Source organism: Oncorhynchus nerka, linkage group LG5, assembly GCF_034236695.1.
Source record: "Oncorhynchus nerka isolate Pitt River linkage group LG5, Oner_Uvic_2.0, whole genome shotgun sequence".
In the NCBI taxonomy this organism is placed as follows: domain Eukaryota; kingdom Metazoa; phylum Chordata; class Actinopteri; order Salmoniformes; family Salmonidae; genus Oncorhynchus; species Oncorhynchus nerka.
In genome coordinates this window covers 176,826-190,824 of record NC_088400.1, presented here as the reverse complement: position 1 = coordinate 190,824, position 13,999 = coordinate 176,826, and the positions used below count along the sequence as shown (strand labels likewise).

Genomic DNA, 13,999 nt, shown 5'->3' with positions numbered 1-13,999 from the left:
TTGGTTCCTTCCCCAGGCGTTATTGTTTCTGCTCTGACTGGTACTGGAACTCTAGCGCTCTGACTAGGACTGGAAGTGGAACTCTAGAGCTCTGACTGGGACAGGAACTCTAGAGCTCTGACTGCGACTAGAACTCTAGAGCTCTGACTGGGAATGGAACTCTAGAGCTCTGACTGGGACTGGAACTCTTGAGCTCTGACTGCGACTAGAACTCTAGAGCTCTGACTGGGAATGGAACTCTAGAGCTCTGACTGGGACTGGAACTCTAGAGCTCTGACTGGTACTGGAACTCTAGAGCTCTGACTGGGACTGAAAATCTAGAGCTCTGACTGGGACTGGAACTCTAGAGCTCTCATTGGGACTGGAACTCTAGAGCTCTGATTGGGACTGGAACTCTAGAGCTCTGACTGGGACTGAAACTCTAGAGCTCTGACTGGTACTGGAACTCTAGAGCTCTGACTGGGACTGAAACTCTTGAGCTCTGACTGGGAAAAATGGTTTTGAACGGTCATCCAACTCTAGAGCTCTGACTGGAACTGGAACTCTAGAGCTCTGACTGGTACTGGAACTCTAGAGCTCTGACTGGGACTGAAAATCTAGAGCTCTGACTGGGACTGGAACTCTAGAGCTCTCATTGGGACTGGAACTCTAGAGCTCTGATTGGGACTGGAACTCTAGAGCTCTGACTGGGACTGAAACTCTAGAGCTCTGACTGGTACTGGAACTCTAGAGCTCTGACTGGGACTGAAACTCTTGAGCTCTGACTGGGAATGGAACTCTAGAGCTCTGACTGGGACTGAAACTCTTGAGCTCTGACTGGGACTGAAACTCTTGAGCTCTGACTGGTACTGGAACTCTAGAGCTCTGACTGGGACTGAAACTCTAGAGCTCTGACTGGGACTGGAACTCTTGAGCTCTGACTGGTACTGGAACTCTAGAGCTCTGACTGGGACTGAAACTCTAGAGCTCTGACTGGGACTGAAACTCTAGAGCTCTGACTGGGACTGAAACTCTAGAGCTCTGACTGGGACTGAAACTCTAGAGCTCTGACTGGTACTGGAACTCTAGAGCTCTGATTGGGAAAAATGGTTTTGAACGGTCATCCAACTCTTGAGCTCTGACTGGGAAAAATGGTTTTGAACGGTCAGCCAACTCTTGAGCTCCGACTTTCTGACCGGAAGATCACGTCATGATTTGACCTTGTTTTTCAGAGTTCCCAGTTGTCTTGAAAGCACCATATGCAACCAGCTGTGTAATGTTACAATGTTGAATGCTTGTTGTCACGTACTTGGAGCATGTAGGCTTAAAAGACTGGCACTCAGGCCAGACAGAATGCTGGCAGGTCCTGAACTACCTAACCTGCATTATCATAAAACCAACCTATCCATGCCCATCTTGACGCACTCACTTCCAAATTTAGTTTTGGACGAGACTGACTTCATGAAGAGACTGACTGACTTCATGAAGAGACTGACTGACTTCATGAAGAGACTGACTGACTTCATGAAGAGACTGACTGACTTCATGAAGAGACTGACTGACTTCATGAAGAGACTGACTTTATGACCAGAATCATCCTATTTACACTTTGTAGTACATTTTTGGACTATAATGAATGTTTCCGACTCATCAATGCCACATAGGTCCTTTATAACCAGACAAGATGGTTATAGGGGCCAGTTTCCCTTTATGACCAGACAAATCAAATCAAATCAAATTTATTTATATAGCCCTTCGTACATCAGCTGATATCTCAAAGTGCTGTACAGAAACCCAGCCTAAAACCCCAAACAGCAAGCAATGCAGGTGTAGAAGCACGTTGGCTAGGAAAAACTCCCTAGAAAGGCCAAAACCTAGGAAGAAACCTAGAGAGGAACCAGGCTATGTGGGGTGGCCAGTCCTCTTCTGGCTGTGCCGGGTGGAGATTATAACAGAACATGGCCAAGATGTTCAAATGTTCATAAATGACCAGCATGGTCGAATAATAATAAGGCAGAACAGTTGAAACTGGAGCAGCAGCACAGTCAGGTGGAAGTTGAAACTGGAGCAGCAGCATGGCCAGGTGGACTGGGGACAGCAAGGAGTCATCATGTCAGGTAGTCCTGGGGCATGGTCCTAGGGCTCAGGTTAGTTGAAACTGGAACAGCAGCATGGCCAGGTGGACTGGGGACAGCAAGGAGTCATCATGTCAGGTAGTCCTGGGGAATGGTCCTAGGGCTCAGGTCCTCCGAGAGAGAGAAAGAAAGAGAGAAGGAGAGAATTAGAGAACGCACACTTAGATTCACACAGGACACCGAATAGGACAGGAGAAGTACTCCAGATATAACAAACTGACCCCAGCCCCCCGACACATAAACTACTGCAGCATAAATACTGGAGGCTGAGACAGGAGGGGTCAGGAGACACTGTGGCCCCATCCGAGGACACCCCCGGACAGGGCCAAACAGGAAGGATATAACCCCACCCACTTTGCCAAAGCACAGCCCCCACATCACTAGAGGGATATCTTCAACCACCAACTGACAAGATGGTTCTAGGGGCCAGTTTCCCTTTATAACCAGACAAGATGGTTCTAGGGGCCAGTTTCCCTTTATAACCAGACAAGATGGTTCTAGGGGCCAGTTTCCATTTATGACCAGACAACATGGTTCTAGGGGCCAGTTTCCCTTTATAACCAGACAAGATGGTTCTAGTGGCCAGTTTCCATTTATGACCAGACAAGATGGTTCTAGGGGCCAGTTTCCCTTTATGACCAGACAAGATGGTTCTAGGGGCCAGTTTCCCTTTATAACCAGACAAGATGGTTCTAGGGGCCAGTTTCCCTTTATGACCAGACAACATGGTTCTAGGGGCCAGTTTCCCTTTATAACCAGACAAGATGGTTCTAGGGGCCAGTTTCCATTTATGACCAGACAAGATGGTTCTAGGGGCCAGTTTCCCTTTATGACCAGACAAGATGGTTCTAGGGTCCAGTTTCCCTTTATAACCAGACAAGATGGTTCTAGGGGCCAGTTTCCATTTACGACCAGACAAGATGGTTCTAGGGGCCAGTTTCCCTTTATAACCAGACAAGATGGTTCTAGGGGCCAGTTTCCCTTTATGACCAGACAAGATGGTTCTAGGGGCCAGTTTCCCTTTATAACCAGACAAGATGGTTCTAGGGGCCAGTTTCCCTTTATGACCAGACAAGATGGTTCTAGGGGCCAGTTTCCCTTTATAACCAGACAAGATGGTTCTAGGAGCCAGTTTCCCTTTATGACCAGACAAGATCGTTCTAGGGGCCAGTTTCCTTTATGACCAGACAAGATGGTTCTAGGGGCCAGTTTCCCTTTATAACCAGACAAGATGGTTCTAGGGGCCAGTTTCCCTTTATGACCAGACAAGATGGTTCTAGGGGCCAGTTTCCATTTATAACCAGACAAGATGGTTCTAGGGGCCAGTTTCCCTTTATAACCAGACAAGATGGTTCTAGGGGCCAGTTTCCCTTTATAACCAGACCAGATGGTTCTAGGGGCCAGTTTCCCTTCATAACCAGACAAGATGGTTCTAGGGGCCAGTTTCCCTTTATAACCAGACAAGATGGTTCTAGGGGCCAGTTTCCATTTATGACCAGACAAGATGGTTCTAGGGGTCAGTTTCCCTTTATGACCAGACAAGATGGTTCTAGGGGCCAGTTTCCCTTTATAACCAGACAAGATGGTTCTAGGGGCCAGTTTCCCTTTATAACCAGACAAGATGGTTCTAGGAGCCAGTTTCCATTTATAACCAGACCAGATGGTTCTAGGGGCCAGTTTCCCTTTATAACCAGACAAGATGGTTCTAGGAGCCAGTTTCCCTTTATGACCAGACAAGATGGTTCTAGGGCCAGTTTCCCTTTATGACCAGACAAGATGGTTCTAGGGGCCAGTTTCCCTTTATAACCAGACAAGATGGTTCTAGGGGGCAGTTTCCCTTTATGACCAGACAAGATGGTTCTAGGGGCCAGTTTCCCTTTATAACCAGACAAGATGGTTCTAGGGGCCAGTTTCCTTTATGACCAGACAAGATGGTTCTAGGGGCCAGTTTCCCTTTATAACCAGACAAGATGGTTCTAGGGGCCAGTTTCCCTTTATAACCAGACAAGATGGTTCTAGGGGCCAGTTTCCCTTTATGACCAGACAAGATGGTTCTAGGGGCCAGTTTCCCTTTATAACCAGACAAGATGGTTCTAGGGGCCAGTTTCCCTTTATGACCAGACAAGATGGTTCTAGGGGCCAGTTTCCCTTTATAACCAGACAAGATGGTTCTAGGGGCCAGTTTCCCTTTATAACCAGACAAGATGGTTCTAGGGGCCAGTTTCCCTTCATAACCAGACAAGATGGTTCTAGGGGCCAGTTTCCCTTTATAACCAGACAAGATGGTTCTAGGGGCCAGTTTCCATTTATGACCAGACAAGATGGTTCTAGGGGCCAGTTTCCCTTTATGACCAGACAAGATGGTTCTAGGGGCCAGTTTCCCTTTATAACCAGACAAGATGGTTCTAGGGGCCAGTTTCCCTTTATAACCAGACAAGATGGTTCTAGGAGCCAGTTTCCATTTATAACCAGACCAGATGGTTCTAGGGGCCAGTTTCCCTTTATAACCAGACAAGATGGTTCTAGGGGCCAGTTTCCCTTTATGACCAGACAAGATGGTTCTAGGGGCCAGTATCCCTTTATAACCAGACAAGATGGTTCTAGGGGCCAGTTTCCCTTTATAACCAGACAAGATGGTTCTAGGGGCCAGTTTCCCTTTATAACCAGACAAGATGGATCTAGGGGCCAGTTTCCCTTTATGACCAGACAAGATGGTTCTAGGGGCCAGTTTCCCTTTATAACCAGACAAGATGGTTCTAGGGGCAGTTTCCCTTTATAACCAGACAAGATGGTTCTAGGCGCCAGTTTCCCTTTATGACCAGACAAGATGGTTCTAGGGGCCAGTTTCCCTTTATGACCAGACAAATCAAATCAAATCAAATGTATTTATATAGCCCTTCGTACATCAGCTGATATCTCAAAGTGCTGTACAGAAACCCAGCCTAAAACCCCAAACAGCAAACAATGCAGGTGTAGAAGCACAGTGGCTAGGAAAAACTCCCTAGAAAGGCCAAAACCTAGGAAGAAACCTAGAGAGGAACCAGGCTATGTGGGGTGGCCAGTCCTCTTCTGGCTGTGCCGGGTGGAGATTATAACAGAACATGACCAAGATGTTCAAATGTTCATAAATGACCAGCATGGTCGAATAATAATAAGGCAGAACAGTTGAAACTGGAGCAGCAGCACAGTCAGGTGGAAGTTGAAACTGGAGCAGCAGCATGGCCAGGTGGACTGGGGACAGCAAGGAATCATCATGTCAGGTAGTCCTGGGGCATGGTCCTAGGGCTCAGGTCAGTTGAAACTGGAACAGCAGCATGGCCAGGTGGACTGGGGACAGCAAGGAGTCATCATGTCAGGTAGTCCTGGGGCATGGTCCTAGGGCTCAGGTCAGTTGAAACTGGAACAGCAGCATGGCCAGGTGGACTGGGGACAGCAAGGAGTCATCATGTCAGGTAGTCCTGGGGCATGGTCCTAGGGCTCAGGTCCTCCGAGAGAGAGAAAGAAAGAGAGAAGGAGAGAATTAGAGAACGCACACTTAGATTCACACAGGACACCGAATAGGACAGGAGAAGTACTCCAGATATAACAAACTGACCCCAGCCCCCCGACACATAAACTACTGCAGCATAAATACTGGAGGCTGAGACAGGAGGGGTCAGGAGACACTGTGGCCCCATCCGAGGACACCCCCGGACAGGGCCAAACAGGAAGGATATAACCCCACCCACTTCGCCAAAGCACAGCCCCCACACCACTAGAGGGATATCTTCAACCACCAACTGACAAGATGGTTCTAGGGGCCAGTTTCCCTTTATAACCAGACAAGATGGTTCTAGGGGCCAGTTTCCCTTTATGACCAGACAAGATGGTTCTAGGGGCCAGTTTCCCTTTATGACCAGACAAGATGGTTCTAGGGGCCAGTTTCCCTTTATAACCAGACAAGATGGTTCTAGGGGCCAGTTTCCATTTATGACCAGACAAGATGGTTCTAGGGGCCAGTTTCCCTTTATGACCAGACAAGATGGTTCTAGGGGCCAGTTTCCCTTTATAACCAGACAAGATGGTTCTAGGTGCCAGTTTCCATTTATGACCAGACAAGATGGTTCTAGGGGCCAGTTTCCCTTTATAACCAGACAAGATGGTTCTAGGGGCCAGTTTCCCTTTATGACCAGACAAGATGGTTCTAGCGGCCAGTTTCCCTTTATAACCAGACAAGATGGTTCTAGGAGCCAGTTTCCCTTTATGACCAGACAAGATGGTTCTAGGGGACAGTTTCCATTTATAACCAGACAAGATGGTTCTAGGGGCCAGTTTCCCTTTATGACCAGACAAGATGGTTCTAGGGGCCAGTTTCCCTTTATAACCAGACAAGATGGTTCTAGGAGCCAGTTTCCTTTTATGACCAGACAAGATCGTTCTAGGGGCCAGTTTCCCTTTATGACCAGACAAGATGGTTCTAGGGGCCAGTTTCCCTTTATAACCAGACAAGATGGTTCTAGGAGCCAGTTTCCATTTATAACCAGACCAGATGGTTCTAGGGGGGCAGTTTCCCTTTATGACCAGACAAGATGGTTCTAGGGGCCAGTTTCCCTTTATAACCAGACAAGATGGTTCTAGGGGCCAGTTTCTCTTTATGACCAAACAAATCAAATCAAATCAAATTTATTTATATAGCCCTTCGTACATCAGCTGATATCTCAAAGTGCTGTACAGAGACCCAGCCTAAAACCCCAAACAGCAAGCAATGCAGGTGTAGAAGCACGTTGGCTAGGAAAAACTCCCTAGAAAGGCCAAAACCTAGGAAGAAACCTAGAGAGGAACCAGGCTATGTGGGGTGGCCAGTCCTCTTCTGGCTGTGCCGGGTGGAGATTATAACAGAACATGGCCAAGATGTTCAAATGTTCATAAATGACCAGCATGGTCGAATAATAATAAGGCAGAACAGTTGAAACTGGAGCAGCAGCACAGTCAGGTGGAAGTTGAAACTGGAGCAGCAGCATGGCCAGGTGGACTGGGGACAGCAAGGAGTCATCATGTCAGGTAGTCCTGGGGCATGGTCCTAGGGCTCAGGTCCTCCGAGAGAGAGAAGGAAAGAGAGAAGGAGAGAATTAGAGAACGCACACTTAGATTCACACAGGACACCGAATAGGACAGGAGAAGTACTCCAGATATAACAAACTGACCCCAGCCCCCCGACACATAAACTACTGCAGCATAAATACTGGAGGCTGAGACAGGAGGGGTCAGGAGACACTGTGGCCCCATCCGAGGACACCCCCGGACAGGGCCAAACAGGAAGGATATAACCCCACCCACTTTGCCAAAGCACAGCCCCCACACCACTAGAGGGATATCTTCAACCACCAACTGACAAGATGGTTCTAGGGGCCAGTTTCCCTTTATAACCAGACAAGATGGTTCTAGGGGCCAGTTTCCCTTTATAACCAGACAAGATGGTTCTAGGGGCCAGTTTCCCTTTATAACCAGACAAGATGGTTCTAGGGGCCAGTTTCCCTTTATGACCAGACAAGATGGTTCTAGGGGCCAGTTTCCCTTTATAACCAGACAAGATGGTTCTAGGGGCCAGTTTCCATTTATGACCAGACAAGATGGTTCTAGGGGCCAGTTTCCCTTTATAACCAGACAAGATGGTTCTAGGGGCCAGTTTCCCTTTGTGACCAGACAAGATGGTTCTAGGGGCCAGTTTCCCTTTATGAACAGACAACATGGTTCTAGGGGCCAGTTTCCCTTTATAACCAGACAAGATGGTTCTAGGGGCCAGTTTCCCTTTATGACCAGACAAGATGGTTCTAGGGGCCAGTTTCCCTTTATAACCAGACAAGATGGTTCTAGGAGCCAGTTTCCCTTTATGACCAGACAAGATGGTTCTAGGGGCCAGTTTCCATTTATAACCAGACAAGATGGTTCTAGGGGCCAGTTTCCCTTTATGACCAGACAAGATGGTTCTAGGGGCCAGTTTCCCTTTATAACCAGACAAGATGGTTCTAGGGGCCAGTTTCCCTTTATGACCAGACAAGATGGTTCTAGGGGCCAGTTTCCCTTTATAACCAGACAAGATGGTTCTAGGAGCCAGTTTCCCTTTATGACCAGACAAGATGGTTCTAGGGGCCAGTTTCCATTTATAACCAGACAAGATGGTTCTAGGGGCCAGTTTCCCTTTATAACCAGACCAGATGGTTCTAGGGGCCAGTTTCCCTTTATAACCAGACAAGATGGTTCTAGGGGCCAGTTTCCCTTTATAACCAGACTAGATGGTTCTAGGGGCCAGTTTCCCTTTATGAAACAACTTGATGGTTAAGTTTATACATTAATACCGACTGGTTAAGGTAAGGGTTAAGGTTTGGGATGAGGATAAAAGCAGAATGTGTAGCACTGGGATTGAACCCGCAATCCTAGGAGCTGAAACGCTTGGTTTGCCATAGTGGACGTTATCGAATACATCTCCCGATGTTCTGGGACCTGGACAAACGTCAAATACTGAAGACTGTCTGGTGTGATCTTGCTGACTGTCCTGCAATCACTATTGTCCAATCACTGTCCTCCAATCACTATCCTCCAATCACTGTCCTCCAATCACTATCGTCCAATCACTGTCCTCCAATCACTGTCCTCCAATCACTGTCCTCCAATCACTATCGTCCAATCACTGTCCTCCAATCACTGTCCTCCAATCACTGTCCTCCAATCACTATCGTCCAATCACTGTCCTCACATCACTGTCCTCCAATCACTATCCTCCAATCACTATCCTCCAATCACTATATTCCAATCGCTGTCCTACAATCATAAGCTAGTTATGTTGTTTATAAGTCAACAAGGGAGACTGTCGATGACGATCATTAAAATTCTGACGAAGGTGAGGAAGATAATGTGGGGTGATGATGATGGTGTAGTACATGTTTGTGTGTGTGTGTATGTGTGTGGGTGTGTGTGTGGGTGTGTGTGGGTGCATGTGTGTAACCATAGCAGTGTGTCGCTGAAGGGAGGTTCTCTGCCACAGCCATGTGTGGGGAAGTGTGTGTGTGGGTGTGTATGTGTGTGTGGGTGCATGTGTTTAACCATAGCAGTGTGTCGCTGAAGGGAGGTTCGTGCCCAGACTATGAGCATGTCCAGCAGCATTCCCTGGGCAGGCAGGCTCTCTGCTGCAGCCATGTGTGTGTGTGTGTGTGTGTGTGTGTGTGTGTGTGTGTGTGTGTGTGTGTGTGTGTGTGTGTGTGTGTGTGTGTGTGTGTGTGTGTGTGTGTGTGTGTGTTTGTGTGTGTGTGTTTATAAACACAGAGCAGGCGGTCTGTGTCTCAGTGCTGAGTGGTTCTGACAGCTCCTGATGGTTTGTTTTAGGTTGGATAGTGATGCTGAGCGGTGTGTGTAGAGTTGGGTCTGTCTTTGGGGCCTTGGGACAGGATGAACACTACTAAGGAGTCCCTTAACGTGCCACCCACTCTCTACCCCCTCCCCCCTAACGTGCCACCCACTCTCTACCCCCCCACACACACACAAACCCTCACCCCACAAATACTCACCCGAGGTCCCAGAAAGCCCACCATCAGAAGCTATGTTTTCATGGCAGAGTTATTTTCTTGCTAAATGCGCAGCTCTAAGGACCAGTGTGTGTGTGTGTGTGTGTGTGTGTGCGTGTGTGTGTGTGTGTGTGTGTGTGTGTGTGTGTGTGTGTGTGTGTGTGTGTGTGTGTGTGTGTGTGTGTGTGTGTGTGTGTGTGGTGTGTGTGTCTATATATATATATATATGTGTATATACAGTGTGTGGCATAGTGACCAGGGTTGGCACAACCTCAGCAAGCCCATCTGAATCCAATAACACAGACAGACCTACATGGTGCCTGGCTGGTCTCTTTCTAGCAGGGCTGAGGTTAGAAGAGACCAGCACAGTGCCTGGCTGGTCTCTCTCTAGCAGGGCTGAGGTTAGAACAGACCTGCACAGTGCCTGGCTGGTCTCTCTCTCTCTAGCAGGGCTGAGGTTAGAACACACCTGCACAGTGGCCTGGCTGGTCTCTCTCTAGCAGGGCTGAGGTTAAAATACACCTGCACAGTGCCTGGCTGGTCTCTCTCTCTCTAGCAGGGATGAGGTTAAAATAGACCTGCACAGTGCCTGGCTGGTCTCTCTCCAGCAGGGCTGAGGTTAAAACAGACCTGCACAGTGCCTGGCTGGTCTCTCTCTAGCAGGCATGAGGTTAGAAGACACCTGCACAGTGCCTGGCTGGTCTCTCTCTCTTTAGCAGGGCTGAGGTTAGAATATACCTGCACAGTGCCTGGCTGGTCTCTCTCTAACAGGGCTGAGGTTAGAACACACCTGCACAGTGCCTGGCTGGTCTCTCTCTAGCAGGGCTGAGGTTAGAACACACCTGCATAGTGCCTGGCTGGTCTCTCTCTAGCAGGGCTGAGGTTATAATACACATGCACAGTGCCTGGCTGGTCTCTCTCTATCTAGCAGGGCTGAGGTTAGAATAGACCTGCACAGTGCCTGGCTGGTCTCTCTCTATCAGGGCTGAGGTTAGAATAGACCTGCACAGTGCCTGGCTGGTCTCTCTCTCTCTAGCAGCAGGGCTGAGGTTAAAACAGACCGGCACAGTGCCTGCCTGGTCTCTCTCTATCTAGCAGGGCTGAGGTTTGAATAGACCTGCACAGTGCCTGGCTGGTCTCTCTCTAACAGGGCTGAGGTTAGAACACACCTGCACAGTGCCTGGCTGGTCTCTCTCTATCAGGGCTGAGGTTAGAATAGACCTGCACAGTGCCTGGCTGGTCTCTCTCTAGCAGGGCTGAGGTTAGAATAGACCTGCACAGTGCCTGGCTGGTTTCTCTCTAGAAGGGCTGAGGTTAAAACAGACCTGCACAGTGCCTGGCTGGTCTCTCTCTCTCTAGCAGCAGGGTTGAGGTTAAAAAGACCTGCACAGTGCCTGGCTGGCCTCTCTCTCTCTAGCATCAGGGCTGAGGTTAAAACAGACCTGCACAGTGCCTGGCTGGTCTCTCTCTAGCAGGGCTGAGGTTAGAATAGACCTGCACAGTGCCTGGCTGGTCTCTCTCCAACAGGGCTGAGGTTAGAACACACCTGCACAGTGCCTGGCTGGTCTCTGTCTAGCAGGGCTGAGGTTAAAATACACCTGCACAGTGCCTGGCTGGTCTCTCTCTAGCAGGCATGAGGTTAGAATAGACCTGCACAGTGCCTGGCTGGTCTCTCTCTAGCAGGGCTGAGGTTAGAATAGACCTGCACAGTGCCTGGCTGGTCTCTCTCTAGCAGGGCTGAGGTTAGAACACACCTGCACAGTGCCTGGCTGGTCTCTGTCTAGCAGGGCTGAGGTTAGAACACACCTGCACAGTGCCTGGCTGGTCTCTCTCTCTCTCTAGCAGGGCTGAGGTTAAAACAGACCTGCACAGTGCCTGGCAGGTCTCTCTCTATCAGGGCTGAGGTTAGAATAGACCTGCACAGTGCCTGGCTGGTCTCTCTCTAGCAGGGCTGAGGTTAGAACAGACCTGCACAGTGCCTGGCTGGTCTCTCTCTCTCTAGCAGGGCTGAGGTTAGAATAGACCTGCACAGTGCCTGGCTGGTCTCTCTCTAGCAGGGCTGAGGTTAAAACAGACCTGCACAGTGCCTGGCTGGTGTCTCTCTAGCAGGCATGAGGTTAGAACACACCTGCACAGTGCCTGGCTGGTCTCTCTCTCTCTCTAGCAGGGCTGAGGTTAAAACAGACCTGCACAGTGCCTGGCAGGTCTCTCTCTATCAGGGCTGAGGTTAGAATAGACCTGCACAGTGCCTGGCTGGTATCTCTCTAGCAGGGCTGAGTTTAGAATAGACCTGCACAGTGCCTGGCTGGTCTCTCTCTAGCAGGGCTGAGGTTAAAACAGACCGGCACAGTGCCTGGCTGGTCTCGCTCTCTCTGGCAGGGCTGAGGTTAGAATAGACCTGCACAGTGCCTGGCTGGTCTCTCTCCAACAGGGCTGAGGTTAGAACACACCTGCACAGTGCCTGGCTGGTCTCTCTCTAGCAGGGCTGAGGTTAGAACACACCTGCACAGTGCCTGGCTGGTCTCTCTCTAGCAGGGCTGAGGTTAAAATACACCTGCACAGTGCCTGGCTGGTCTCTCTCTCTCTAGCAGGGATGAGGTTAAAATAGACCTGCACAGTGCCTGGCTGGTCTCTCTCCAGCAGGGCTGAGGTTAAAACAGACCTGCACAGTGCCTGGCTGGTCTCTCTCTAGCAGGCATGAGGTTAGAATACACCTGCACAGTGCCTGGCTGGTCTCTCTCTAGCAGGTCTGAGGTTAGAATACACCTGCACAGTGTCTGGCTGGTCTCTCTCTCTCTCTAGCAGGGCTGAGGTTAAAACAGACATGCACAGTGCCTGGCTGGTCTCTCTCTATCAGGGCTGAGGTTAGAATAGACCTGCACAGTGCCTGGCTGGTCTCTCTCTAGCAGGGCTGAGGTTAGAATAGACCTGCACAGTGCCTGGCTGGTTTCTCTCTAGAAGGGCTGAGGTTAAAACAGACCTGCACAGTGCCTGGCTGGTCTCTCTCTCTCTAGCAGCAGGGTTGAGGTTAAAAAGACCTGCACAGTGCCTGGCTGGCCTCTCTCTCTCTAGCATCAGGGCTGAGGTTAAAACAGACCGGCACAGTGCCTGCCTGGTCTCTCTCTATCTAGCAGGGCTGAGGTTAGAATAGACCTGCACATTGCCTGGGTGGTCTCTCTCTCTCTAGCAGGGCTGAGGTTAGAATAGACCTGCACAGTGCCTGGCTGGTCTCTGTCTAGCAGGGCTGAGGTTAAAATACACCTGCACAGTGCCTGGCTGGTCTCTCTCTAGCAGGCATGAGGTTAGAATAGACCTGCACAGTGCCTGGCTGGTCTCTCTCTAGCAGGGCTGAGGTTAGAATAGACCTGCACAGTGCCTGGCTGGTCTCTCTCTAGCAGGGCTGAGGTTAGAACACACCTGCACAGTGCCTGGCTGGTCTCTGTCTAGCAGGGCTGAGGTTAGAACACACCTGCACAGTGCCTGGCTGGTCTCTCTCTCTCTCTAGCAGGGCTGAGGTTAAAACAGACCTGCACAGTGCCTGGCTGGTCTCTCTCTAGCAGGGCTGAGGTTAGAATAGACCTGCACAGTGCCTGGCTGGTCTCTCTCTAGCAGGGCTGAGGTTAGAACACACCTGCACAGTGCCTGGCTGGTCTCTGTCTAGCAGGGCTGAGGTTAGAACACACCTGCACAGTGCCTGGCTGGTCTCTCTCTCTCTCTAGCAGGGCTGAGGTTAAAACAGACCTGCACAGTGCCTGGCAGGTCTCTCTCTATCAGGGCTGAGGTTAAAACAGACCTGCACAGTGCCTGGCTGATCTCTCTCTAGCAGGGCTGAGGTTAAAACAGACCTGCACATTGCCTGGCTGGTCTCTCTATCTCTAGCAGCAGGGCTGAAGTTAGGACATGCCTGCACAGTGCCTGGCTGGTCTCTCTCTCTCTAGCAGGGCTGAGGTTAAAATAGACCTGCACAGTGCCTGGCTGGTCTCTCTCCAGCAGGGATGAGGTTAAAACAGACCTGCACAGTGCCTGGCTGGTCTCTCTCTAGCAGGGCTGAGGTTAAAACAGACCTGCACATTGCCTGGCTGGTCTCTCTATCTCTAGCAGCAGGGCTGAAGTTAGGACATGCCTGCACAGTGCCTGGCTGGTCTCTCTCTCTCTAGCAGGGCTGAGGTTAAAATAGACCTGCACAGTGCCTGGCTGGTCTCTCTCTAGCAGGGCTGAGGTTAAAACAGACCTGCACATTGCCTGGCTGGTCTCTCTCTCTCTAGCAGCAGGGCTGAAGTTAGGACAGACCTGCACAGTGCCTGGCTGGTCTCTCTCTACCAGGGTTGAGGTTAGAACAGATCAGAG

General features: G+C 50.0%; 1 pseudogene; it reads right to left on the bottom strand.

The window, feature by feature from the left end:
- Positions 1-3,858: 3,858 nt before the first annotated feature.
- Positions 3,859-13,999, bottom strand: part of LOC135571838 (uncharacterized) — a 177,165-nt pseudogene continuing 167,024 nt past the window's right edge.